Source organism: Ambystoma mexicanum, chromosome 5q (genome assembly GCF_040938575.1).
Source record: "Ambystoma mexicanum isolate Mex_15411 chromosome 5q, UKY_AmexF1_1, whole genome shotgun sequence".
Taxonomy (NCBI): domain Eukaryota; kingdom Metazoa; phylum Chordata; class Amphibia; order Caudata; family Ambystomatidae; genus Ambystoma; species Ambystoma mexicanum.
The window spans coordinates 1,199,743,994-1,199,771,822 of NC_090933.1; the positions used below are offsets into that span (position 1 = coordinate 1,199,743,994).

General features: G+C 47.8%; 1 protein-coding gene across 1 annotated transcript in view; it reads left to right on the forward strand.

Moving 5' to 3' along the window:
• The window catches only part of SLC45A4 (solute carrier family 45 member 4), a 560,586-nt gene that overhangs the window by 502,787 nt on the left and 29,970 nt on the right, over positions 1-27,829 (forward strand). The gene's annotated exons all lie outside the window — the stretch shown is intronic.

Here is a 27,829-nt window from a genome sequence, read left to right on the forward strand (position 1 = left end):
TATTTAGATGTAGTATGTTCTGTAACCGTATCTGGAGGCAAGGTGATTTAGTAGTTCCACATTGTTAATATTCTGTGCAGCTCAGTTTCCTTTAATGAAATATACAGCTTCATAGAGCACACATGCAAGAGTGTAGTTTTCATCGGCTGCAACGATGGACACAAAGATCTTTCCAAAGCCATGCTACTTTTCCTTGACTATTGGGCCTGTGACCACCAATTAATATTAAGGTAGGATGAAAAAATGTGACATGAAGCCCTCCTAGTATAGAATGTGAGGGTGCAATAGGCACTTTCAAGCAACAAGCCACACATGTGTTAGAGCCACGTAGTACCATCACTGGGAGTTCACCTCCAGGTCAGAGCCAAGGAGCAAAGCTCCAAATGAGATGAATGCCATGTTCTTGTAGGGCAGCACCCTTTGGTATATTCTTTATGAGCCCTATACAGAGAGCTCAGAAGGATGCAACTCTACTTACACATTCCACCCCCTTGGGATAATCAAAGAGCATATCTCACTGGGAAGGAACCCTGTGAAACCTCCCTAGAATTCTTGACAGTTCAGGCAGAAAATCACATGTGGGCCTTGTGTTTTGTCAGGCCTTCACAAGCTCATTTCCGTAAAAGCTGCTGTCTGCCCCCACAGACTCCCAGAGCGATCAGTCTGCAGTCTGCAGGGGTCGTCAACATCTGTTATATTCTCCACACCCTGGAGGAAAAGCGTTATGGGGCGAAATAACACAAAAGCCATCTTTTCTTCTCCCTCAAAGCTATAACAGTGGCAGACTACATCCGCATCAGATGTGTTTTACCGCCCAATATCATACTAAACATGGCTGATAACTGTAACCCTTTGCAAGACACTTTAATGATAAGACACACGTTGTTCAACAAGATAATTGTTTTCAAATTTGCTCCTCAGGGGCCGAATCACCACTTCTAGTTACTGCTTCTTGGTTCTTTATAATTAGAACGTCTCCATTGCTACGTATTCTGTAGCCAAGTCATGAAAATACCTCAAGCAGACATCGCTGTTATGATATGGCATTTATAACGCGCCTATAAACAAGTATATTTCCTTGCAGAAGTTCCTCTCTAGAATTTTTCTCTGCTGTTCATCTATGACGATCTGAGGCTAAGGTGTCTTGTTGGCAGGCCTGTCTATCACTATAACTTTTCCTACCCTGTCCGTAAAAAATTGTTGACTTAGAGGTCTACTATCTAAAAAACGTTGACTGCAATCATCACTTCTGGGCTTAACTTCTCCCGCTTCTAGAGCTGTTGGGTAGCGTTCCAGATAAATGCTGCTCTCCTGCATGAACTAATCGCCTCCACGGAGCACTGCAAACACTAATCAGTTTGAGGGGTTCAACGCGCTTCTATTTTGCTCTCTGGTGAGACTCATCAGAGCTTTCACTCTGCTCCCGATATGAGCGCAGCATCGAGATGTAGATCAACGCGAGAGAACGTTACAACTACTGAGGATAGTGTCTTACAGATGCGCTACCCCTTTCGTTCGCGCTCGTGCGAAGATAATGCGGCCTTGAGTCGCTCAAGCATGTCGGCTCAAATCTCCCTGAAACGGCCCACCAAGGTGGCAGAGATTAGTCCGGCTTTAGCTGAAGCTGTGGAAATGTCCCGGTTTCTGAGGAGGTTCGCCAAATGTCTGCGTCATTTTGCAATTAATGTAAGGGTAGGTCCCATCTCTGGAAAGGTTCCTTTGCTCACACCAGTAAACTGGATCTTGTCCCACCTAGGAGAGCTATCTATCTATATATATTTTTAGTATCGTGCCACTCGCACGAAGGCCGCAAGGCGCTCACAAGATGATAACAAACAGAGAAGGGGGGAAGGGAACAGAGCATTGATAAAGGAAGTTCTTTCTCTAGGAATAGTGGCTCGGACAGGCCTCAGAAGGCCGAGGAAAAACTGAAGAGGCCCTTTCTCTGGTCCAGGCCCTCAACATTCCAGACTCCCATCTATATTCTGAATTGGGGAAGGTCTGCTTTCCTTTGTAGGAGAACATCTGATTAAGGAAACCTAGCTCACTAGTCTCTCAAACCCACTGATTCAAGGAGTCGTCCCACTGTTCAAAGAACGCTCTTCACCAAAATCTGAAATGGCTAAAAGGCCTCCCTCTCCCAAACATATGGGTTAACACTAGTGGTCGAAGTGGGCGGGAGCAGTGCCCTTTAATTACTTTTTTAGTGTGTTAACCTTCCTATACTTCTATTTTAAAAAGAAACCGCTTTGGAGCGTTTCTTTTTAAAATAAAAGTATACAACGAGAAGCCCGCATGGACTCTCAGCGGCAGCAACATGGGTTGCACAGTGTGCTTAGTCTTGGCCCACGCCTGCGCATTGGTAACGTTTTGTAACTGCACGCGCCTACACAGTGCACAGGCCATGCCTAAACACTCTGCCTGTGGTACATGCACTCGTGCAGGTGTGTGCATTTGGGCGCAGTGAACTGGTTGGGCCAGGGCTATGTTGGGCATTCTGCCATCGAGATTCCTGATCCAACACGCACGCACAACAGCGCTCATTCTGTCCAGAAAGTCCAGCAGCTTTTTCGCCTGAGTTTCCTCCAAGTCAGTAAATCCAACCCGCGCGAGTTGCTGGCTACTGGAAAATGTAGTCTCATTATACGAAAAAGGGCATGTGAGAGGGCGAACGGGGCAAGGAGTGTGAGGTAGGCAGCACCGCCTGGGAGGGTGACTGCACACTTGAGCCTTTTAATTGGGGAACGAATTAGAGCAGAGCAAGCAGAGAGGAAAAACTTCTATCTGATGAGCAGAAATCTACGAAAATAAAACATTTCATTTCGCCCGGAAACCGAACCTTGCTGCCCATCGCTGTTGGCACCCAGATCAAAGAACAGGGCACTTGGAAGTGGAGAAAGCCAACTCTTTCCACACATTACCCAGTTCACGATGGTAGGCACCCTTCTGCTCCTCAGTGAACGGTTTGTAATCTAAAGTAGCCCGGTCTGCTATAGCAGGACTTCTGCCAATCATGCTTGCCTCCTGGCGCTACTTTTGTTTGTTATTGCTTGCTGAGTGGATACCATTATCTTTTTATATTAATGATCGGGCTTGAAATTAAGCAACACGTGCACGCATTAACCCATGGGATATATTGCGCACAGGTCTGCGCAGAAGTGCTTTAATAACATGTGTTCTTCAGCTAAACGGTGTTCGCATCATTCTTACAGCATTATTTATAAGCATTTTGGCACCTGTAGGGAATCCACATAAGGCTATCCAAGGGGAATGGAAATGCATGCTGCACTGCAGCGTGTCATGCACGCGTGTCTCTTGGTTTCACCTTGTATACCCAGTGTCCTTGCTTTGAATGACTAGTGCCTGCATTTCTGTGTAATGACATGCACATGCAGCTTTGGTTTCAGTCGGCGGGGGTGGGGGGAGGGTCGGGGGGACTGCCGATGTCGTTTCATATCTGACTAATAAGTAAACACATTTGTTAAGTACGCATTTTGTAGAGAGGTTTAGCACAGGTTGAACTTTCTGAGAGCAGCTGAAGGCAGCAGTTTCCACGGCTTGCTATAGGATGGGGAGAGGGTGGGGGGTTATAAGAGAGCAGGTACTGACGCACAGCATCTAGTTCAGGTTAGAAATCGAGTTGCTGGATCTACATCACTAGAAGTAATTCGCAGTATAAATGTGGGACTTGATCTTTGCTTTTCCACACGTTCAACCTCTCCAAACCCAAGCACTTTGACGCTAGTTTACCTCACTTTGGAATGGGATCGTTCTTGGGTCACTGCTTATGCCCAGGAAGTGTGCGTGGACCTTTGGAAGGGTATGGGAAAGAGGGCAGGGCGACTCCCCCCTGTTATTTCTGCATTTTGCTGGTAAAGCGGCCTGTTGAAGGCCAGTCGGGAATCGCTGTTCACTAGCACCACGTCTGTTCAAGGTCCCTGGCGGACTGGCACGGGGTTCTCGCCCTCGCCAGCTTTCCTTTCTCCCTCTGCTTTTCTTTCCCGCTTATTCCTTCTTTAAGGCCGTCTACCCCCCTTGGCCCCTCCCTTACCTGCCCTCTCTGACAGTGCCCCAGCTCTCCTCTCTGCCTCTGACCTCGTCACTGTTGAACCAACCCTCTGCATGTCCGGGCAGATCAGTGATCACAAAATGGCAATATGAGGAGTCTGCGGGAGGTGTCTATGTTATGTTTTCCGTTCTCATGATTAAGGCTATTAGTACCCTGTGCGCGGCTTCCTGCCACCCTGATGGCTGGAAGCAGAGCCTTAGCCCATGGTAAAGCCCATTCTGCTCATGCTTTGCCTCATTGCGCAAGCCGCTTCTACTCACTGCCGCACATTCCTCCTGCCTCCATTTCACCCTTACCGAATGTCTACCAGCTGACCATTCTGGCCATCCTTTGCAGAGCTCTCCTGTGCTGACGGAACAGCACTTGGAACACCCGCCTCTTAATTGTTGACAACTGTATTACAGCAGCTGGTCTTTTTTTTTCTTAAAAAAAATATCTCATTAGGTTACATTCACTTCACCCTGTGTATTGTTTCTTGAATGGATCCCATGTCACATCTTTTCATTTTCCTTAATTTCTGATGACAAGCACTTTTGTTCCCAACATGACTTGGAATAGACTTTATTACAAAACATGTTAGAGTTATGCCTTTGAAATCAGAGAATATTCAGGGCACCACCATTCTCCACTCTGGCATATATTTATATAACATGGGCCTAGGCCATTATCTGGCATTACCGCCCACCCCCTCAAACCCCGTTCCTCCCAGAGGTTATTGCTTAAGAAAAATGGCAATCATAGCAGTAGTTCTTAAATGTACAAAGGTCTAGTTTGTAGCCATCTTTATTTGTACTTGGAACACTATGGGCCTCATTACGAGTCCGGCGTTAACTGAGGTGGTAAAACCGCCTGGTTACCGCTGGACTCATATTACCATTCCGCCTCTGTGATTCCTGGAATTACCGGGACATTACAACCCTGGTGACCCGGGAATTCCGGAGGCGGAATGGTGTAAATCCCCATCCCCATTGAGTCCCACAGGACTCAATGGGGATGGGGATCATGGTAGCACCGGCACATCTCGTGATGGTGCCGGTGTTTCCTCGTCCGCCTGCAGGCGGGCGGTGTTAAACCCGCCAGGTCAGGCCTGGCGGGATTGACGCCTCCGCCTGCAGGAGTCGTGATCACCTGTATGGAAACAACAGTGGTGGCAGGTTTACCGCCACCGTTGTTTTCATACCGGGTGAGTTCTAATAAGGCCCTATATCTAACCTGGAGGCCTTATATCAAAGTATGTAGAAAACGTATCTGTGTGGTTTTGATTTTAAATCATATTATTTCCTTCATTGTGGTTTTAGAAGCTCCAGTGTCCTTTATTAAGGCATATATTTATACTCCAGTAGAATGGCTTCTAGCACATTCTTGGAACTTCTAGGTGATTTAAAACAATCATTTGAGCCCGAGAAAACAGTGTATGAAAGGTGATGAGTATATTTCAGCAGACCAGCAAAACATTATCTAGATTCCTGTCACGTGTGTGATTTAAAACAATAATTTCTGCCTTGTGAAAGTATGTTTCTTAAAAGTAATGCGTTAATGGTAATGATTAAGCCTCATCTGGTTAAATAAACTCCTTAACCCTTTTATACAGGACAGCATACCATAAACGTAGCCCCAAATTAAAGTTCTGGACGTTTCTTTTCTTTTTTCTTTTGTATAAAAAGAATAGTAAATACTATTAATATAAATGCAAACTGGCCTGCCGCTTGCTCCAAAGGCAATACCGGCTCTCTGTCCGCACCAAGAAGAGAGCCCACATCAAAGCCTGCATCTCTGCAGCATCTAACAACTCGGCCGAACTCTTTAAAATCTCCAAGGAGCTGGCCAATCCTGATGCAGTCTCTAACTCTCCTGCCCCCTCCCAGGCCCTCAGCATGGCCCTGACTTCTCATTTCATCTCTAAAACTCAGGACATCATGTCCTCTCTCTCTCTTCCTCTCCCCCATACTCCCTCTTCCTCTGGCCCTGCTGCGGCCACCTCTCCTCCCTCCTTTTCTGCCTTTCCCCTGTTCTCCTCAGACAAGGTTTCGAGACAAGTCCGATCTATGAAAGTCTCATCAAGACGGGTTCACCAATGTTCCTCCAAAACCATCAAGGACCACATCGACACCCTGGCTCCTGCTCTGGCTGTTTACTGCAACCACTCCTTCACCACTGGAGCCTTCCCCTCCCCCTGAAGCACTCCCTTGAGCACCCTCTTCATAAGAAACCCTCTGCTGACACTTCCTGTCCAGCTAACTATCGTCCAATATCCATCACTCCTTTCCTGGGCAAACTCCTAGAAAAGCTGGCCATCTCCCAGCTTAACTTTCACACTGAATCTGTTGGTTGTCTCCATGACCATCAGTCTGGCTTCAGAGCTGCCAGAAGCACGGAAACTGCTCTCCTGAACATCCGTAAAGACCTGCTCTCCAACCTCGATTCTAATACCCCCTGTGTCCTTATCTTACTTGATCTCTCTTCTGCCTTTGACACAGTTAACTATGCCATCTTGCTCAACCGTCTCCGTGATAACCTGGGTATCACCGATCAGGCCCTGGCTTGGCTGACTTCCTTCCTCGCCGATCGACCCTCTCAGGTCCAACTCAGGTCCTTCCTCTCCTCTATCTCGACCTCTACCTGTGGTGTTCCCCAGGGGTCTAACCTCTCTCCCTGGCTGTTCAACCAATACCTGGCACATCTTGCCCACCACATCGCTGCTCTCTGCCCCAACTTTCAGTGCTATGCAGATGATACTCGACTCATTTTCGGGCTCCCTTCTGCCACCTCTTCTCCTTCTCTCATCTCGGGCTGTCTGTCCGCCATCCAAGAGTGGTGTGCTGCCAATGATCTCTGTCTTAATACCAGTAGGACTGAGATTCTCCTCATTGGCACACCTTCTCCCGCCTTTCCTGTCACTCTCTGGTCGGCCTCTCTTGGCCTTCTTCCTGCTCCCACTTGTGAGGCCAAAAACCTTGGTCATCTTCAACTCCACACTTTCCTTCTCTCCTCACACCTCTGACGTCTTCAAGAAGTCACACTACCAGCGGCACCTCCTCAGAGGTATTATTCCTTTCCTCTCCTTCCCCCGAAGCTTGCTGTCTCCAGAGCTATGGTTCTCTCTAGGCTCGGCTACTACAACAGCCTCGTTCTAAATCTGCCTCTATTCTCCGCCCTCTGCAACTCATCCAAAACAGGACTGCAACAGTTGTCCTTGGCCTCAAGCCCATGGATTGTATCTCTCCAGGACTGAAATCTCTGCACTGGCTCCAGTGGCAGCGAGGATTACGTTCAAAACCCTCTGCATTGTCCAAAAGGCCTTCTGGGGCATGGGACCTCAATACCTTCAACTCTCTCTTCCTAAATATCTTCCTTCTCAAGCTCTTCTCTCTGCCTCCAACTCCCTCAGGGTTAGTTACTTCTCCAAGCAGTGAGTTGGTGGTAGCTCTTTCTTCTGCTGGGGCCTCCCTCTGCAACAGCCTCCCTGCCTCTCTGAAACTTGAGCTGAACCATCTCTGGTTCCAGAAGCGCCTCAAGACCTTCCTCTTTGCTTCTGCTTTCTTTCCTACTCTCCCCTGCTGATCTCCTGGCTGAATCTGAAACTGCACTGGTTACCTGGCTACCCTCTGATCTCGGGCCCAGGTCCCCTCCCCGCCATTTGTACACCTGCACTTTCCCCCTAGCAAGCCCCTGCACTCGGGGACTGTTTCTGTATCCCTACAGCCCCTACTAGCACTTGACTCCCAATGTCTGCACTTACCTCCTGAGTGATCGCTGACTGAAGCTGGGGAATGCGTGCACCTCAACTCATGCTCTCAGTATGTATAATACAAGCATCCCACCTAAGTGCCAAAACAGGCTCGAGCCCCCGCTTGCGGCAACCCCAGATGTGGTGCTAAGGGCGTTGCAGAGCGTTGAGCAAACACATATGCCGTCTACCGCGGAAACACAACAAAGTACAGATCTTCTGTTTCTTCAAATTCAGGGTAATTCAAATTTTTTTGTTATGATGTTGCTTTGAAAGCCATTTTGGATAGGCACACCCCAAAGATCTCCTGCACTACAAATTGGATTTCATTATCCCATTTCGAAATCAGAAACTTTTGTTCATTTTCACATACTCTCCCCGCTCCCATAAACCCCTCTCAGGCCCTGTATTTGGTAATGCCTTTGATGTGTTTATTGTGAGCAGCAATTTATGCTAAGCAGTTCCTATTGAACAGTCAGTCGCATTTGATTTTGCTATGTGTGTGTGTGTGTATGTGTCTGGATTGCCCAGGGTCTCCGTGCGAGATTAGATTTTGTTTCTCTCCCTATGATGTGTGAATGTTTTCTATTGCCATAACGTTTGATATCTCACTGAAATGGTCTTGTGCTTTGAACTGGGGAGATTTGCATCCCCAGAGCTATCTTGAGTTTTGTTTTTTTTCTTTCAGGCAGGTATGAGTGTCACTCCAGTTTTGCCTGAGAGCTTTCTGTGGACTCATTTGTTTGCTTCCAGAAGATTAGATGCCTGTTCTCTTTTGGGCTAATGCCCTTCTGGGTACAGTCTTTGGTGAAAATGGGGACCCACACTTCTCTGCCAGAGATACAGATGAGCTTTTCACTGGGGCTGACATGCACGTTTATGGCATAAAGTGCCCACATTGACTTCTTGGATGCATTTTGTGGATTACTGGATGCGCTGAGTGTTAATCCCATTTTATTGACTTTGATTATATTCTCATATCTTAAACTAGTATTGGCTGAGCCACCCTTTTCTCTGGAAAGCCATTGCTTTGTTTATTTTTCAGCACTATTTGTTAGTTTGGTACTCTGTTACAGGCCTTGTTACGTGTGGGACTGCAGGATGAAGTTGGCAGTATTGAGCAGTCAGTTCATCTTCATGCCTTCTAACAATAATCCAGGGGTTAGTGATTAGTCTGGGTTAAGAGCCTGCAACCTGCAACTCAGCAGATGTTTTCTACTGTGACTCCCATGATCCTTCACAATTGACTTTGATGACTAGGGCTGATGGAAGTTGTAGACAAAAACATCTACAGAGCCAAGGGTTGCAGGCCCACGAGCTAGGTTGATCTCCAGGGTATTCAACTATTCATTAACATATGTATTCCTTGGGTTGATCATTTTCACACACAATTTGGTCTGGGAGTTAACTCCTTTGATTTTGCCAGACATGTTTGACCTTTTGCCATTGTCTAGGAGTTTTTGAAAAAGACCTGTGTGCCAGATCAAGTCAAATGCCTTTTGGAAGTCAGCAAAGCATGAATACATTTTTTTATATTTTTCTTTTTTACAATCTGTTTACATATTTTTTGATGTGTGTATGGTATGCATGTGGTTGATTGTTCTGTGGTTGGTGAGAAATTCACTTTGACTACTGTGTAAGATATTTTTGTCTTGGATGTATGTCTTTAATTTAAGATTAAATGAACCATTTTCCCTGGTTTTTGCTTGCCACGATGTCTCTGAGGTTCTTGCGTTCCAGGCAAGATCCTGTGTTTGTATGTAGGTGTGATAACCCCTTTGACCACGCTTTCAGGAAATAACGAGATCTGGGAGTTGGATTGAATAGTTTGTGCGTTGGTCATTATGGGTTGCGCTTGTTGGATTTATTAATCTTTAAGCTTCCAGTCTAGTCCAAAGCTTTACCCAGCTTTACCCGGTTTGCATTGTTACAAAAGGCGTCTGATGAATTTGCATCCCCAAATTCGTGCATTTCCTGGAAGTTTATTTTCTTTCTTACTGTCTTGAATCTTTCTAGTTTGAGTTGTTATTCGGCTCTAAGGAGAGAGACGCATATATTGGAATACCCACTATTGTACGCCTGAAAGATGGTGGAGCTTGCTTTTATTTTCAAACTGTGGCATGCACCCAAAATACACATGCCATAAACACCTTTTTACTACCTCATTGCTCTTTCCTTTGTCCTCTTGGAGACCGTTTGTCGATTTTTGCAGTCTATTGCCATGTTGCTTCGCATTTTCGTCACATTTAATTCCTATTTGCATTGCTTTTCTTTTATTTACTCTGCACATTACTTTTCTTTCAGTACTTCTAGCTTGTTGCTACCTCTCACTTCTCCCGCAGATTCCTCATCAGATAGATATCTATTCCAGCGTCAGCTGCTCAAACTTTTTTCAACAGGGGACATAGTACGACTCAACTCAACCGTCGATCCCTCTTGACTCGGCGTGCCACTCAACGGCTCCGGAAGTGACTTCGGCTGCTATATGTCCTATGTCACTACGCCCCGTACCTCTGTTCCTTTATTCCGCACATGCAGCAGTCTGATTTTCAGAACAAGTCTTGTGAGAGTATTTTCAATTCAATCAAATTCGCCTACAAATTGTAATTTCAACGGTTTTTCATCGACCTGTCTGCTCCTAAGGCGTCCGGGTTCAAGCAGTGTCAAGACTGCAACCCTAAGATTTTGATCACTGACCCACACATTATCTGCATGTGGTCTCTGAGGAAAGATCACTTCAAGGATTTTGGTTCTTGCCAACAAATGAACCATAAGTCGTTGAGGGAACGGTCAGCAAAGTAGTTCTCAGGCAACCCCCATCGAAATCCCCGGCTCGCTCGACTATCAGGTCGTCGGACCAAAACACAAAGGGCCCTACACCTGAGAAAAAGGTCAGGCGAAGGCCAAGAAAAGTTCCCATTCTCTGAGCCACTCATCCTCATCCTCCCACAAACAGCAGCGCCACCAACGCAGGCATGACGTCAGAGGAAAGCGGTAAGATCAACTCGAGTCCAGGTGCATCAAGGACGGAGTGGGAGGCTTGCAAGGAGCAGATGCTCCAAAACAGCCGCTGCTGGTACGGCTCTGGTATCGATCCAGCAGGCTCCCATGGCTCAATTATGCCGAGATGCCCCAGCACCAAGGAAGCCAAGTCTGGTCCGAAGCCCTCATGCTTGACCAAGACAACCTTGAAGTCAGCCATGGCGGTAAAGGGCCCGATATAGACAGCGCTGTCAGGCCTGGTGGGAACGACCACATCGACACAGGCGGGCAAACGTTCCTTTGTCTCGTTCAACATTTTTCAACACCATGCAGTCGATTTTTGAGGAGGTGGGCTGGGGGGGGGGGCGTCAGGTGCCTTTTGGCTTTGTGTGGGGGTGTCAACGGAGATGATTAGTTTGTCAACCAGGTTGCTTTGGTTGCTCTTGCAGAAGGGCTCCATAATGCTAGTGGTCTGAGCACATCTCCTGACCTGAAAATGCAGCAAGCCGCCCCATAGGGGCATGCTAATGCCCAGTACCACAGGACGGTCGAGAGGGCAGTGAAATCGTTCTGGGTGCCCCTGTAAAGCCAGTGTCTACCTATGACCTGACAGATATTCCCTAACGGAAAGGGCATTGCCTTCAGCATGGCTATAGCTGATCCCATTATCATCTTGTGGCTAAAACCTTGCTACATTCCAGTTGTAGATTCTGAGTTGACAAAGTAGTACAAGCCGGTGAGAGGGGACCTGCCGTTTCTATCCACCCACCCAAAGCCTTAGTGTCTGGTAGTGCAAGCCGCTACAGTAAGCTCCAGACCAGCCACATCCACTTCAAACCAGCCATCAGACAGGGAGTCTAAGAAGATTGATGCCCTGGCGAAGAACATTTTTGCTTTGGGCAGTATGGCCCTTGGGGTGATGAACAGATCCTGTGCCTTTTCGCCAAATACTTTCATGGTCTGTGGAGTCTGGTCGAGCAAGCAGCATAACACATCCCTGCTGGCGAGATGAGGGATGGGTTTCTGCGACTTGTGGAAGACCGCACGGAGGTGAATTGCCAAGCACTTCAGTTGTGACTGTACACTGTAGATTGTGTGGGCAGAACAACGGGATTGGCTACTGTGCTGATAAGGGCAGCCTATCTGCACAGTTCTCGGTTCTCGCCAAATGTCCATGCTAAGTTGCTGGACATGGCCTTTGATGACGTGCACCTGTTCGGCACCTAGGGCCGATGAGTCATTGGAGAAATTAAAGGACTCCAAATTAGCTGCAAAGTCGCTGGACCTGGCAACAACCGTCTAAACAATCTATGTTTATCCTCATGGGGAAGAGGTTATAGGCGGTGTGTCCAGTTTGGGAAGCGGGAATAGCTCCCGCAAGCAAAGGCAGAGGCGTTTCTCAGGTCCCGGACGGGGCGGAGAAGCCTCAAAGGGTCATCAGATTGCCTCAGAGGTGACATCGCCCACCAAGCCTTTTTAAGTTGTCCCCTAATGTTTCTCTAGTTGGAGCAAGAATGTTCAAGTACTTGCCCCAGTGAAAGGAGATGACCTCCGATGCTTGGGCATTGCAGTTCGTCAAATGGGGGTACTGTCTACCATTTTTAAGCAAACCGCCAGGCAGACCACCTCCCCCTCCTCAGCAACCGGAACAGGAGCTCCCGGAAGAACTGAGGGCCCTGTTAATGAAGGGTGCCATGTAAGAGGTGCCACCCAAGCAGAGTAGATTTGTCCGGTATTCACAGTATTTCCTGGTAACCAAGAAAGGGGCAGGACTCTGTCCCATTTGGACGTCGGGGCCTTGAACAAGTTCCTGAGGAAGGAAAAGTTCAAAATGGTGACGTTGGAAGAAATTCTCCAGTCTCTGCAGCTTTATGGCTGGTTGATGTCGGTGGATCTTCACGACGCCCATGTGCTGTACAATTGAAAGTACAAGTGTTTCCTATAATTCGTCATAGGGGACACGCATTACCAATTCAAAATGCTCCCTTTTGGGCTGACGTCCACACGATGATGGCAGTAGTCGCAGCACGCCTCATGAGATCCAATGTCCATGTATTCCCGTACCTGGACGACTGGTTGATTGGTGGGAGGTCACTAGAGCAAGTATCAATTTAAGCTCGAGAACACCTGCTCACTGCCACAGGTTTGGCTTCTCTCTAAACTTCCAGAAGTCCCACGTCACACCAACGCAGAAGCTCCAGTTCATCGGAGCAGTCCTGGACACTTGGGCAGGGATGTCTTCCCCACTGAAGAGTCACTAGTGTGAAATGGTCGATCTCTTCCAGAATCACAACGGCCTACTGGCGGCTTCATTCCTCTGCCTCTTAAGTCTCATGTCTTCCTGCATTTTTCTGATGCACCCTCTTTGCAGTGGCTGCTGAGATATATGTGGTCCCTGTATGTCGAAGCCATGAAGGGCATCCTCAAAGTGCCGGTGGCATATCAACAGGCTGGAGTTGCGGGTAATCAGGTTAGCCCTGTTGGCCTTTGCACATCATTCAGGGGGAAGCAGGTTCTTGTTATGACAGACAATACCGTGGCTATGCACTACCTCAACAAACGGGGGCTGGGGTGTCGGTCCCTACCCCTTTGTAAGGAGGTGCTGCAAATATGGGTCTGGTTGTCGGAGAACCAGATATCTGCAACTCCTATATATCTGGCAGCAGCAGAGAGTGGGCTGGCTGACATTCTAAGCAGACACTGTGGTCTTGCACAAGTGGGAAGTGTGCCAGGAAGTTCTTGTGGAGATCTTCGCTCAGTGGGGTACCCCAACAGTAGATCTATTTGCAATGAGGAGCTCCAACAAGAAGTGCAGACAATTTTGCTCCAGGGAATTCCCAGCGAGAATCGCACTAGGGAACGCATTCCTAGTGGAGTGGGTCTTCAACCACCACTATGCCTTCCCTCTGATACCTGTCATCCCGTGGATTCTCAGGAAGTTTCGAGCCACCATGATCTTGTTCGCCCTGGATTGGACTAGAGGACATGCTACTCGCAACTCCAGGAATTGACCATCTGCCCACCTCTGGTTGCCTCTGCGGCTGGACCTCCTATCCCAGTCGAACTTCGGGTACTCCACCCGAGCCCGGAATTCCTCAACCTACATGAGTGGCTCTTAAGAGGGTGATATATGATGACTGGGACCTCTCAAAAGAGGTAGCTGAGGTGTTACTGGCTGAACGCAGACCATCTACTATATCTCTGTACGCATGCAGATGGAGAAGAAAAAGAAGATCGAGGCGCGGTGCAAGGAACGCAGGATATACCCCATCACTGCTTGTCCCACCACTACAGTGATGGAGTTCCTTCTGTCACTGGCCTCCTCAGGCCTTCAGGTTGGTATAGTCAAAAGCTACTTGGCGGCTTTGTCTGTTTTTAAAATATCTCCGGATCAAGGATCCTTCTTCACAATCCTGGTTATGGCCCATCTCCTGAAGGGCATTGTAAATACATTTCGGCCTACCCCATTCGTGGTGCCAGACTGGGACCTAAAGTTGGTTCTTACATTTTTGATGGCAGCTCCGTTTGAGCCCTTGCATTCATGTACTGTCAGCTTGCTTACCTTCAAGACGTGTGAGTGAGCTGCATGCTTCATCCTGTAAGCAACCCTTCCTCCGGTTCTTTAGGGAGAAAGCTTTGCTTAGGGTGCGGCCTGGATTCCTACCTAAAGTGATCTCTGAATTACACGTGTCTCAGAGCATTGACTTGCCAGTGTTTTGCCCTCCTCTGCATCCTTCCAAAGATGGGGAGATGTTGCACAAATTAAACAGTAAGAAGCCTCCATTTTTATGTGGCAAGGACGGTGGAATTCAAAAACGAAGACAAACTCTTTGTGGCTTTCAAATGGATTGTGTCCTCCCACGTATGATAACTTCCAGCCACAGCTTCTTCGGAAAACATTTTCAGCTGAGGGCGCTGTACGTTGACTCGTTCAACACGATGTCCCTCGAGAGCTTCCAGCTCTGAGTCGACGCCATCGTCTGTATATATAGCATGCACAGTGCCCGTTGGCTTCAATCCCATTTGTCCACTTTAAATAGAAAACTTAGTTCAAGCAATGGCCTCATCTTCAGCTCCTTCAACCCCAAAGACCGAGTTCAAGAAGTGCTACAACTCTGGCGCCCAGATGCCCCTCATGGACCGCATCGGGTGTGTCTGCGGTGCCTTGGCATCGAACATAAAATAGCAGACTGTCAATCCTGTCAGTCGATGACCGTTAAGGCTTTGAAAGAGCATAATGGGAAACTAGCGGCAGGTAGGACCCCTACTAAATCCCTGTCGATGACTCCATTGAATAAAAGATCATCCGACGAGTCGAGGGGCGACTCTCCTCAAAGGAAGAGAGCAAAGAAACTATCACGCTCTGTTAGGGAGAATTCTCATTTTGTGGCTAATTTCCCCCACCTGGTGAGTCCCCCAGCAGCTTTGCTGGATTTCTGGAGTTTATTATTTTCACTTGGTAAGAGTGTGAGCTTTCCCCCACTCTTACCCATGTTTTGCCATGTGTCTTCTACCTGTTTTTGTGATTGTGGACTCTGGAGTACACCACTTCAGTAGTCCCCTTCGTTTGTGTTACACAGCACCTTCAGTGCAGTGACACAGGGTTATCTTTTAGACTTCCCACCGACTCCATTTCTGAGGCTGACTACAGTCAAAAAGGGTAAAGTTGCCATTAACTTTACTTAGTCATTTAACCACAGATCCAGTACACCCCATCTTACATGGAGTACTGGAAAGGGTTCCTCCGTATCCCTTTTTATCTGTACCTCCTAGAGCATTGTTTCTCTCTTTTAACATTTAGACTTGGCTGGTGGCAGTGGTATCTACCCTAATCTTTCTACCGCGATTATATTATATAAACGTGGTATTGTTTTAGGCTATTATATTAGCCTCAAACATAAACTTGCTTGACCAAATACTTTTTCTTTTGGCTCAGTCAGGTTTTTTCGCCATTTCTTTTTGTTAAAGTCCTTCTTGTGTTTTACTTTGCGTGGCAAACCAGGTTTGCCTCCTTTGTTCACTGTCTTTTGGCGGGCTTATGCCAAGAAGCCCTCCTCCAGGCGCCTGGGTGTCTAGGTGGGCTGAATGTGAGGGAGGGATGTAGTCACTCCCTGCACAGGGTATCCTAGGAAACCCAAGTCACACTTTGCCATGATTGGCTTAGGTGGTTGTCTGGGCTGGACAACCCCCCTGCTGCGTGATTGACAGCCAGGCTGTGTGAATGGGGGATTTTCGCATAAAAGGCAGGTCTCTTTGGGCTAGAAGTCAGAGTCGCCACTGGAACTACACTGAACCGAAGAGTTGCGGAGAAGACGACGGCTGCTGCAACTACCCCGTCCCGGTGAAGCCCTGCTGCAGTCCTGAGCTATCTACCCTTCGACCAGAGAAGATCCAGTCCAGAGTCTTCTTCCCTTGAGCCTGGTGGGGATAACCAGCTCATCTTCTACAGCCAGAGGATTCTCTTTGTGGTCGAAATCGCTGCACACTGCTGTAGTGTTCCAGATAGCCATGTGAATAGCTTCTCCTGTTTTTAAGGAGCGCACCTTTTATTGACCGTCGCTGCTGCCGGCTTCATCCCTGTGTGGTGCAGACCCCTCCAGACGTCCTCCTTCGCACCGAAGCTCCAGGAACCGTGGGTCTGCAGGAAACCAACAGGAACAACTGCCGTGACACCAGCTTCTTCATTGAATAAGGTACTGTGTTCTGCTTGAGGAATTAAGGTGAATCCCTTTTCTTTGCTTCCAAGGCTTGGCCATGTTTTCCCTCCTTCTTATAACTTTTGCTTCCTCTGTTGACAATATCCAAGTACTCCTGGCAACGTTGAATCTTGAACTGTCCGACTGTGTGATCCTCGACAACACTTGACACTGGCTACGGCCTATTGACTCTTGAATTCCGTCAAATAGTGTTCTCTGATTCTGTCTGCCTTGACAAAAGTATTGCCTATGAATTTTGCCCCTAACTTTCTCTGGTTAACTCAGGTGCTAAGTGTGTTTTTGCCCCGGTAACATTTCTTGCCGCAGATACGCGTTTCTTTAGTAAGATCGAACTGTCATTAATGTCAAAAAGTGATCGCAAGTGTATTCCCGGTAACATCTTTTGTTTTGTAACACCGGTCCGTTAAAACATAAGGTACTTATTATTTTTTTATTATTATTTTTATATTTATAGAGCGCACTGCAGCCCTCGGGCATTGAGGCGCTATGAAGGACATGTAAGAAGGCATGATTCACTTACGTTGAGTTAGAGTGTACCAAAGTGAATTGGTTGGTTGTAGTGTATTTTACGTGTGGTTTTGAATTAATAGAAGTGTTGTGTTAATAACAAATGGTTTAAAAAATAAATGAACTTATATTTTTTACCTGAAACCTTGAGTCAGTGTTTGCTTGAGTCACAGTAATTGTGGTCCCTTTGTGTAATCTCTGCTACTGCTCATATATTCTTGAGATAAGCCTGGCTGCTCCGCTACTGCTACCACTTTAACATAGTAGTACAGGCTTGTACCAAAGGTAAAACTTGTATTGCCACCTGTAGTCTTAATTGTGTGTAGTGATCCCTAAGGGCACTGCATAGGATTCTGCCTATCACGCTCCCGGAGCGGCTCACACCATGCCTCGTCATCTTCGAGGAAGTCGAAGAAATGGCATAGGTTGCCCTCTTCCACTTCGTCTGATTCCTCTCCGGAGAGAAGTATAACCTGTCCAACTAAATCCTCTGCTCCGGCTGAGTGGGAAAATTTCAGATAGGAAATGTTGAAAATCTCTGAGAGGCACCATCTGCCCGAAGGAAAAGGTAAAATGCCATGCTCCTGTATTTTGGAGGCGATAGATCTGATTGCTTGGTACTCCGGCTAGGAGTCAGTTGCAGTAGTCAAGATTTGAATTAACCAACGCCCCCACCATTAACCAACATTCTCAGTCCCTCCTCCAAATCTGTCACTTCTTTGGGAGTCTATCAAAAGATGAGGAATACGTGGCAGGACACAGTCCATCCGACAAACAAGTTACTTAACCCTGGTAATGTTCTTTCGATTTGATGTTCCTCCCACGTATTCCTCATCGCCCCTTCCAACCTACCCTGCAGTAGAATATCCGTGCATTGCACTTAACGCTCTTTCAAGGTCTTACACTGCCTTGGGCACACTGATGCCGATAATTCTGTAATAAGCATAAGGGTGTAAAAACAGAACTGATGCAAACAGGCGCTGTATGTGCTACATGTACCAGTGATGACGTCGACATCGAGATGGAGGCCCTCGAGGGACATCGAGTCGACCGCATCAACGCACAGCTCCCTCTGCCGAGAATATTTTTTCCCGAAGCAGGAGACAATTATATCAAAAGAGGAATACGTGGGAGGATCATCCAATCGAAAGAACGTTACAAGGGGTAAGCAACTTGTTCTTCCCTGCCCTCCCAGACCCTCACCAAGTGCCCCCAACGTGTGTGCCTGCTCCCCCCACTGCCCTGATAGTCTCCTCACCTCCCATGTCCTCACCTATTCCCCCCCTCAGCACCCGCTGTTTCTGTGACCGAGTTTGCTATGAAGTGTGAGCTATTCACTGATGTTCTGTCTGATAGCCGAGGTTACAGAAAAGCTTTGTGTTGCAAACTCAGTCCCTACACCTCCTTGAACTCCCAAATTTTACCTGGTGATCTATTACCTCCCCTCCCCCACCTCTACCCTAAAGGCATTTCACTGATTATTCACCTGGAAATGGCATTCTCCTGGTTTTTTGTTTTCGGCTAACCGAGGGTATAGGCTAACTGAGGGTATAGCTGCGGCTATCTCTCGAATTGAGAAAAAAAGATGGGAGCTGTTTCCTTTATGAACACCTAGTTTCTTGGCAATTTGTCATAGTTATAGCTATCTCTTTTGGAGAAGGGGTCACCCCCTTCTCCTCAAATACTATAACAAAGTACTGGACGGAATAACCTCAAACTACTAAAAGATTGTGAGTCAACGGTTTGTGCCCAAGTTGCTTTGTACCTGATCCAAATCTGTCCAGCGGATTTGTCCGTGCGGTCCGGGAAAAAATTTACCTTTTTTCTCTATGAATGGGGAATAGGCAGAAACTGCGTTTCTTTTGTTTTCTTTACTTTTTCATTTTTTGAAGAATCTTTCAGAAACCTTACAGTCCTTGCAGGCCCCTGACTAACGTTCTTCTTGCAGAATGTCCGCCAAATCCATCACAGGATTAAAATGTTATTAGCAATACATTTTTATGGATTTCCTATGCAACTCAGTTTTACCTTAACTATTGGGTCGCCACCAAGAGATAGATAGATTTCTGGTATTTCCATCGAAATAGTTTACAACTAAATGAATTACATTGAACGTTTTGCAACAATATTTTTACCATCGTATGTATGTTTGTGTGGTTTTAAGGGTTAATTTTGTTTGGGGCGGGTTTGTAATGGTAAAAACAGTGGGTTTGGAGGGGTGACCCTACTCCAAAAAAACGAACATTACAAAAAATGCATTTGATGGTAAACATTTCGATGGACAACTTTCGATGCATTTTTATTTTTGTTGCAAACTTTTCAATGAAAAGACCATAAACCTCTATATTAATTACAGGGCCTGTGCTAGAGGCCTTATAGTTATGGTTAAGATCCTCAACCCGTAGGAAGAGAACATTGCCCCCGCCCACCGGACGAATCCTCACAAAACTTTGCAAAAAAGTATATGGCTGTCAGATTGATTCTGCAAAGTTTGGTGAGGTTTCGTGCAGGGGGGGGCAAAGTTATAGATGGGGTCCCAAAATGTGTGGTTTTTCCCATAAACGCAATGGGGAAAACATGTTTCTCATGCCTACAGCCCAAACCGCTGGACGGATTTTCACCAAATGTGCGTCAGGAGAGGTGGCTTGGTCCCAAAAGCGTGCTTTTGTAAATCTTGTGTAAATCCGTCCAGTAGTTTAAAAAAAAAATGGTCAAAAAGAATTTGATATCTGGGTTCGGTCCACAGATTCACTTCCCTGTTCATTCCGCGGACAGACCTCAGATTGGCCCAGAGGAAGACCTGGTGTCTGCAGACATCAAACACGCCTACTGATTGAGCGGTGAAAAGCGCGATGGGCTTCAGATTTTTGCAAAAGCCCTCCTTGTTGCATTCGCGGACAGTCGCTGTTGTCCGTGAAAACTGCAGTGAAAACATATTAAAAAACACAACATTGCACTTGTCAAACTAATGAAACAATCTCTGGAGAGGTGAGGGGTGATGAGGATAGGATAGGATATAGCCTTAAAAAGCCAAAAAAACTGGCGTCTGGCTGCGAACATTCTAGCGCAGTCCTGTGATGTTCGCAAACATTTCAGGGCATCTATACTTATTTGCACATTACAGGGTTGGTGAAAATCCATTTTTGAGTGGCTTATAACTTTGGCTCCACTCAATGAAACTGCATGAAATTTTGGAATTTCATTCCAGATCTGACTCTTAATGGTTCTACAAAGTGGTCCTAAAATAGTTTAAAGGCTTATAAATGTGGTGCCATTTGCAAATCTGGACATCAGTTTGCAAAACGTTTGTAGACCTAGATATGGATGTTTTTGCCAAGTTTGGTAGGACTTTGTAAAGAGGGGCAAAACTAGAGGGGGGGAGGGTCTTAACATTTTTAGATGGCTTATTATAACTTTGTTGCAGTTTCACGAATGTGAACAAAACTTTTCAGAAAGATTATAGACCCAACCATGAACGTGTAAAGTGAGCATGGCTACCGGGGACCAGCTATGTGGTAAAGTTTTTCGAAATTGAATAGGTTTGAATGGGAAAAGAAATCTGCTTGTGGATATAGGTTTAAGTGCTAGATGGGATTGTATAAATATGCACGAGGGTCAGCAAGAACTTGAAAGGATGGTTTTTCAATATGTCCTGTGTTTTATTTTTTTCAAAAGTATAAAATGTAAGTACACAACACAGTGATAAAACTTTGGTGTGTGGGCAAAGGGCCTGGCCGTTGGCAAGGAGAAATGTGTACTATAATTTGATTATTGGGGCATGTGACATGGCCAAAGCGGTAGGTGTGAATGGGAAACAATATTCTGCTTATGGTTACAGCCTGAAGTGGTGGATTACAACAAACAAACTTGCATGACCAGCATTAGCAAGGGCCTGAAAGCATGTACTCCTACGTCCCGTCCCCTTTCCTCCATACTTATGGGACATTCCTCTGAGCACTTTGTAAAAGCATCACATTTTTAAAAAATGCGTCCTTCCTCTTTTTACGCGGGGTACCGCATACGGCCATAACCTCGCCCTCCTTAGCTCCACCCAGCGCATCGCCCATCAGTCCTTTTCTCCGCTCGTTCGGGATTGGATGCACTTGCACCTACGGAAGACTTTTTTTCCTTCCAGTTCCTCCTTTCTTGCTCTGGCTTAGCGGTCACGTGGTAGTCCGTCTATGCCGTTTCAGGTAGACTTTCCAAATTGTTCTTCCAGTCAGAGACGCTTAGCTAGGGTGGATCCCCATCCTCTTTGCTTAGAGTGTTTGGGTCCGGACCACCGGTGGGACTCGAGCTTTTATTGCAACTCCCTTTCGGTCCGGGTGCTTCAACGTCGTTTAGAGCGGTGGGAGGAGGTGTTTCACCGTACTAGCCACCCCCCACCCCTCCCCAGCGCATTTTCAAACTTTCATCGACGAGAAGAAGAAACACCCTGTGAGTTTTTTAGGGAACCCCAGCAGGGGGACTCCTTCCTCGGGTCTTCCCGGTCTGGGAGGAGCGTCAAAAGCTCTATTACCCTGAGGTGCCTTCCAGGTCTAAAAAGTGTACCAGAGTTTTCTCCGAGGGCCTCTGTAAGGGGCCAATTGACACCGGATTACATTCCAAGGCCCATTCTGTGGGGGCTGTTTGTGGCCCCAGTTCTACTGAGGCGGTGGGTACCGGAGCTTGCTTCGAGGTCTCCTTGACTGGAGCTTCCCGTAAAAACACTGAGGTACGCCCTGAGGCCTCGGTTGAGGTTGATACCGAGCAGAAGTTCGAGGCCCGACGTGAAGAGGCTTTTACCGGATTCGAGTCCAAGGTCCCTCGTTTAGAGGCTAAGGTGACCAACAGTTCTGAGAGGCCTGTTAAGGTCGTGTTGGTGAGGTGTGTTCCTCATCGTTCCCGCTCTTGTGGTGACTCCAGTTCTGTTGAGGGGGCAAGGAGTGGGGTTTTGAACCTCCTTTACCAGCAGTGCCGAGGTCCTTCCTTTGAAGGATAGTTTGGCTGTCAGCATGTCACAGAAACATCGTAGGCCTCACAGTACCGGCTCGGCCGAGGTTCCTTGTGTTAAAACTAAAATGAAGACCCCTGACCCACCTGTGGGGACCCCTGCCTCACTTCCACACGTGTCGCAGTTCTCCTCAGGTGCCGACAAAATGGCGGTCGTTCCTGCCAAGACCACGGCGGCCATTTTGGATACATCCCTTACGAATACGCCAACGGCTCTAGATGTAGGGGGTGGCTTTTTGGGTGAACATCGGTTTCCTTGTGCACATCCTTTCGTCCAGTTTATGACTGGAACGCTCGGATGCCCCTACCGCACAATGTCTCGCATCCTGCGGCATCAGCGCCCTTGATTTATGTGGACACCAGTGGGGAAGGGCCCTCTTGGCAACCCTCTCCCTTGCGTCCCTGGAATTACTCCCCTTATGAGAAGCCTCCTCTGGTTGCGCATACATCGTCGGCGGACAATGCCTTTTTCGGCAAGTTTAAAAAACGTATGCGTTCTGACCCCATGAAGGAGTACTTTCGAGGCTTGTTTAGGGAGATATGCCTGCCTGCGCAGTCGGTCCCAGCTGCGGTTCCTGTGGTTCCGCCGACGCCGCCTTTACCTGCTGGGCCTCCCCTGACTCTTCCACCCCTGCCTCTGTTGTCCCCGGTGGAGAAGGCCATTGTGGTGCCTGATGCGACTCAGCCTGTTGGACGACGCACAGGGCGATCAGGGCAGTGAAGATCAGCCCCGCTATATCAGAGCCTTTCACGACCGGGTCCTGGACATGTGTCTGGATGTCCCAGTGCCTGAGGCACCCACTCCTCAGGAGGACGTATTTTCGGGGGCGTTCACCTTGTCTCCTTTCGGAGCGTACCGGCTTGTTCTTGCAGAAGAACGTTTTGGCCGAGGTCCGTAAGCCTGGGAGAAACCACACTCTGGACTTTTTGTCAACAAGAAAATTGACGCGCTCTATAGGCTTCATTCTTCGGAAGAGGTGGCCTTAGCATCATGTACGCCCCCCTCCTCCACGGTAGTGGCTGCGGCCACTCTGCATTCCAGACCTGCATCATCCTCTTCTACGACGGCTACACAGGTTCTGAGCAAAGAGGACAAGCTTGACTCCCTTTGGAGGAAGAGTTTTGCTAACTCAGCCCTGCAGCTGCATCAAGCCAATGCAGAACTGGTGTTAACGGGGCCGAATATGAAAATGTTGAAAGTTCTGTCGGAGATTGAGGAGTTTATTCCTGCTGAAAAGCTTGATGATTTCAAAGTGGGATTGTCGGATGCCAGGGACCTGGCACAGAATCTGCTGGAGGCTGCGGCGCATCATGTCGACACCTCAGTCCGGGGCCTTATGCTTGGCGTGGATACCTCTCGTCAAGCTTGGCTGCACGCCACCATGTTCTCTAAGGAGGTGCAGGATAAGGTTTTGGACCTACTTTTTGATGGCAAGGAGCTCTTTCATTCTACAACAGACGTGGAGCTGACCAAAACTAAGGACATCACTCAGACTGCCAAGTCCTAGTCTGTCCTGGTAAAACCACCTTTCAGGACACAGAGATCGTTGTCGCAGCCTCGGCCTTCCTCTTATTTCAGGGGTTTTCTAGATCAAAAATCTCATATGGTTGACACCCCTTTGGGAAATTCCTGTCGAAGGCAGCAACAGAGTCGGTTTTTCTCCCGCTTCTCAGCGGTGGCGCCGCCACCGAGAAACCAGCTAAATGAGGGTTTTCTGCGCTTGCACGAAACCCCGGTGGGAGGACGCATTGAGTCTTGGGTGGTGTGACAGATCATCACCGAGGACCGGTGGGTCTTGTCAGTCGCTCGGGCGGGCTTCTGCTTACCCCTTCCCCCTACCCCACACATCAATCCTCCCTTCCAGCAGTTGGGGTCGCCCTCCCTCAGAGCCTGGATTCAGAAATTACTGGATCTCGGGGCGGTGGAACCCGTTCCCCTAGCAGAGCGAGGAGAGGACTTCTACTCCCGGCTGTTTACGGTGCCCAAATCCAACGAGGCTGGCCTGCGCACCATACTAGACCTTTCCCAGTTCAATCTTTTTCTACCTCAAGAGAAATTCAAGATGATCACGCCTGGTCAGATAAAGTCCTTGTTGCAGAAGGGCGATTGGCTCAGCGTGGTGGACCTTCAGGATGCGTATATGCATATTCTGATCTGGAATCCACACCGGAGATACCTACGGTTTTCTGTGGGGGTGGCGGAGGAGCACTTCCAGTTCCGAGTGCTCCCTTTTGGCCCCAGCTCGGCACTGCATGTCTTTACGAAGATGATGTTGGTTATCACAGCTTATCTTCGGCTTCAGGGTATCCATTTGTATCCGTATTTGGACGATTGGCTGTTGCGCAGTCCTTGCCCGCTGAAAGCCTCAAGCAATCTTCAGTCTCTCCTCCAGCTCCTGTTCCACCTTGGGCTGTCGGTGAACTGGCGGAAATCTTCCATGGTGGTCTCTCAGGACTTGACTTTCCTGGGTTTTCGTTGGAACACGATCGACTGCAGAGTTTACCTGACTGGGGACAGAATGGTGGATCTTTTGGCCACGTGCCAGATGTTTGCACAGTCGGAGAGCATGTCGGCCTGGTGGTTCCAGAGGCTTCTGGGCCTCATGGCCTCGTGCATATTGGCTCTTCCTCTTGCTCGGCTCAAGATGAGGCGGACGCAGATGGCTCTTCGGAGTTCTTGGCGTCAGGCTGTGGATCCAGACTCCAAGATAATATCGATTCTGGATTTCATGAGAATGGACCTTGCATGGTGGTCTTCTCTCAGCAACCTGTCGGTGGGTGTGGCTTTTCAAGACCCCACCCCGATGATGACAATCACGATGGACTCCTCCCTTCTGGGGTCGGGTGCGACATTGAATCTTCTTCAGGTCTCCGACCTCTGTTCGCCCAAAGACAAGTTCCTTCACATAAATCATCTGGAGCTTTTGGCGATCTTCCTGGCGCTCAAGGCATTCAGGCCAGTCATTGCCAACAAAGTGGTTTGTGTCCGCACGGACAATGCGGTGTCCATGTTTTACATCAACAAGCGGGGGGGGGTACCAGGTCTTCTCCTCTTGTGGATCTTGCCATTCCGATTTGCCCTCAGCCGACGAACAATGGTCAGCTACGAGTGGGAATTGAAAGCAGAGGTCCTCTTACAGATATTCCTGTGTTGGGGCACTCTGAAAGTGGACCTCTTCGCAACATCGGCAAACAAGAAACTTCCTCTGTATGCCTCCAGAAATGGGCTGGGAGATGCTCTTGAGATTCCTTGGCACAACATGAGGGCCTATGCTTTTCCGCCCCTGCCTCTGATTCATCGGACGAGCTGAGGAACACGGTGAACTGTTCTCGTCTGCTCATAGATCCGTGGTGGCCAGCCAGGTTCTGGTTTTCAGACCTTCAACATCTGTCAGTGTGTGCACCGATCAGGCTTCCGTTGGTTCCCGATCTGCTTCACCAGAGGGATCAGCAGCTGTGGCACCCCTCCCCACAATCGTTCAGCTTGACGGCATGGTGCCTGAGTTTAGATCTTTAGAACATCTCAATCTGTCTTCTGACAACATGCGCATTATCCAGGCAGCCAGGAAGCCATTGAGGTCTCAGTACAGAAGCAAATGGCTTCGGTTCTGTCACTGGTGCTTAGCCAAACAGCTGGACCCCAGGGTGGCTACAATTGACACAATTCTGTCCTTCGTCTCTCACTTAGCAGAGTTGGGCATTCATGTCCTGGCATGCAGGACTTATCTTTCGGCTGTGGCCGCCTATCTATCCATGGACCAGTGCTCTTTTTCACTGTTAAATCCAGTGGTTAAGAGGCACTTCGCGAGTCTAATGCATCTTTACCCTCCTGTTTGCAAACCACACCCGACATGGGATCTGAATGTGGTCCGTACGGCCTTGTGCCATAAGCCTTTCGAACCAATGGCTACGGTGGATCTTAAGCACCTTTCGTGGAAGGTGTCTTTCTTGGTCGCCGTTACTTCGGCAAGGCGTGTGAGTGAGCTCCAAAATTTGTCAGTGGAGCACCCTTTCTTGGTTTTCCACAAGGATAAGGTTGTCCTAAGGACAAATCCTTCTTGCCTAGCAAAGGTGTTTTCTGATTTCCATCTGATTCAGTCAATCTCCCTGTCTGTTTTCTTTCCAAACCTGGCTTCGGAAGCGGAGAGGGTTTTGCATTGCTTGGATGTTAGAAGAGCTCTTAAGTTCTATCTGGATAGAACATCTGAATTTAGGAGCTCTTCTCAACTATTGGGGACCTTTGGTAATCCGCAGGTTGAGCACGCCTCTAAAGCGCCTATCTCCTGATGGATTGCTGCCTGTATTACGGAGTATTAACGGTTCAGGGTCTCCAACCTCCTAAAGGGATCCATGCACATCTGGGACGGGGCAATGCAGCTGCGGTTGCCTTTCAAAAGTATGTCCCCTGGGAGACCATCACAAAAGCGGCTACTTTGGCCTCCCCATCAGCTTTTTGTAAACACTACTGTTTGGACCTGGGCTCCAGATCTGATGCTCAGTTTGGCAACGCTGTGCTGAAATACCTTTTTCAGTAGGGGGTTTCCATCCACCTGTAGTTCCTGTGAGGAGTGCTTGGGAATCTCCCATAAGTATGGAGGAAAGGGGACGGGACGTAGGAGTATAATAATGTTACTCACCGTAGTGACCACCTTACTCCTAGTCCATAGTCCCCTTTCCTCCATGCGCCCGCCCACCGTCCCCTCTAATAAGGTTCCTTTATTATTGCTTAAAGGTCTCTGACCTGGCGATAGGAAAGCCATGTGCACTGGCCATTGGTTACATTATTAGGGTATAGTGGACACTGAGCTAGGATGCAGGGTAGGTGCAGTGAATAATAGGGGCGGTTTGGTTTGGCTGGGGTGATGGTGGAGCCTTATGCCGTTGGCAATTGAAAGATGATTTCCATCCCCAGCATTTGCTGCTGATAACAGCAGACATAAGTATGTGTTGCAAAGAATATGCTTCTCAAAGGAGGTTTATAGTTTTTTTTATATATGAAAAAAGGAATTCTACTTGTATACATTGATGTAACACCATGAAACATTTTGACTTCTAAAAACCTATTAAATTGACAGAAAAAATGTTGTTAAAGGGATGTTACGGTTAAGATGCACTCTACCCTTGGGACTCCTCTGCTCTAGTAGTTAGCCAGTGGGATTCCACCTTGGCATCCCTCGGCATTTCCCTCCTGGGGTCTCATGAGCACTTGCCCATTCATACAGCCCCTTCTATTTATGCACTTTGCTCACTGCACAAAGCATATGTGTATTTATAAGAGCATTGTGTACAGTTCGTTTGTATAAGTAAGGGGAATGCAGATGCAAAAGATTTGTAGAAGATTGTCAAGTGGCAGTTGGTGTGTGGAAGGTTAGTATGGTCATAGGGTTATATGTACAGTTTTTGGAAGTGATTGGTGGATGGATGTGTGACTGTTTGAAAGCAGGCATTGAGGGAGTGTTACAAATATAAAATTGGTGGAAGGGCTGCCCTGTGCGATGGTGTGCATGTGCCATTTGGGTCTTTTAATGATCCATGGCCTGAAAAGTTACGGTGTAGACCGTGGATAGTTATGAAAGGTTATCGATTATGGTCCTTATTGTATGCTAGAGAAAAGTATTTGGATAGAAAATAGTTTTTGTCCTTTTATATTTTTCTCTAGTATACAATTGTCCATTAGGACTCTTAGCAGGGGTCAGGTACAAGTCAGAGTTGAAAGCTGCCTTATGGCCGCCATCTTCTCCCCACCTTTCGTCTGATTTGTTTCCTTCACCCCACACACCCCCACCCCCACTTACATTATTTCGGCAGCAGTGGCCGCTGCTGTATTCGCTACTT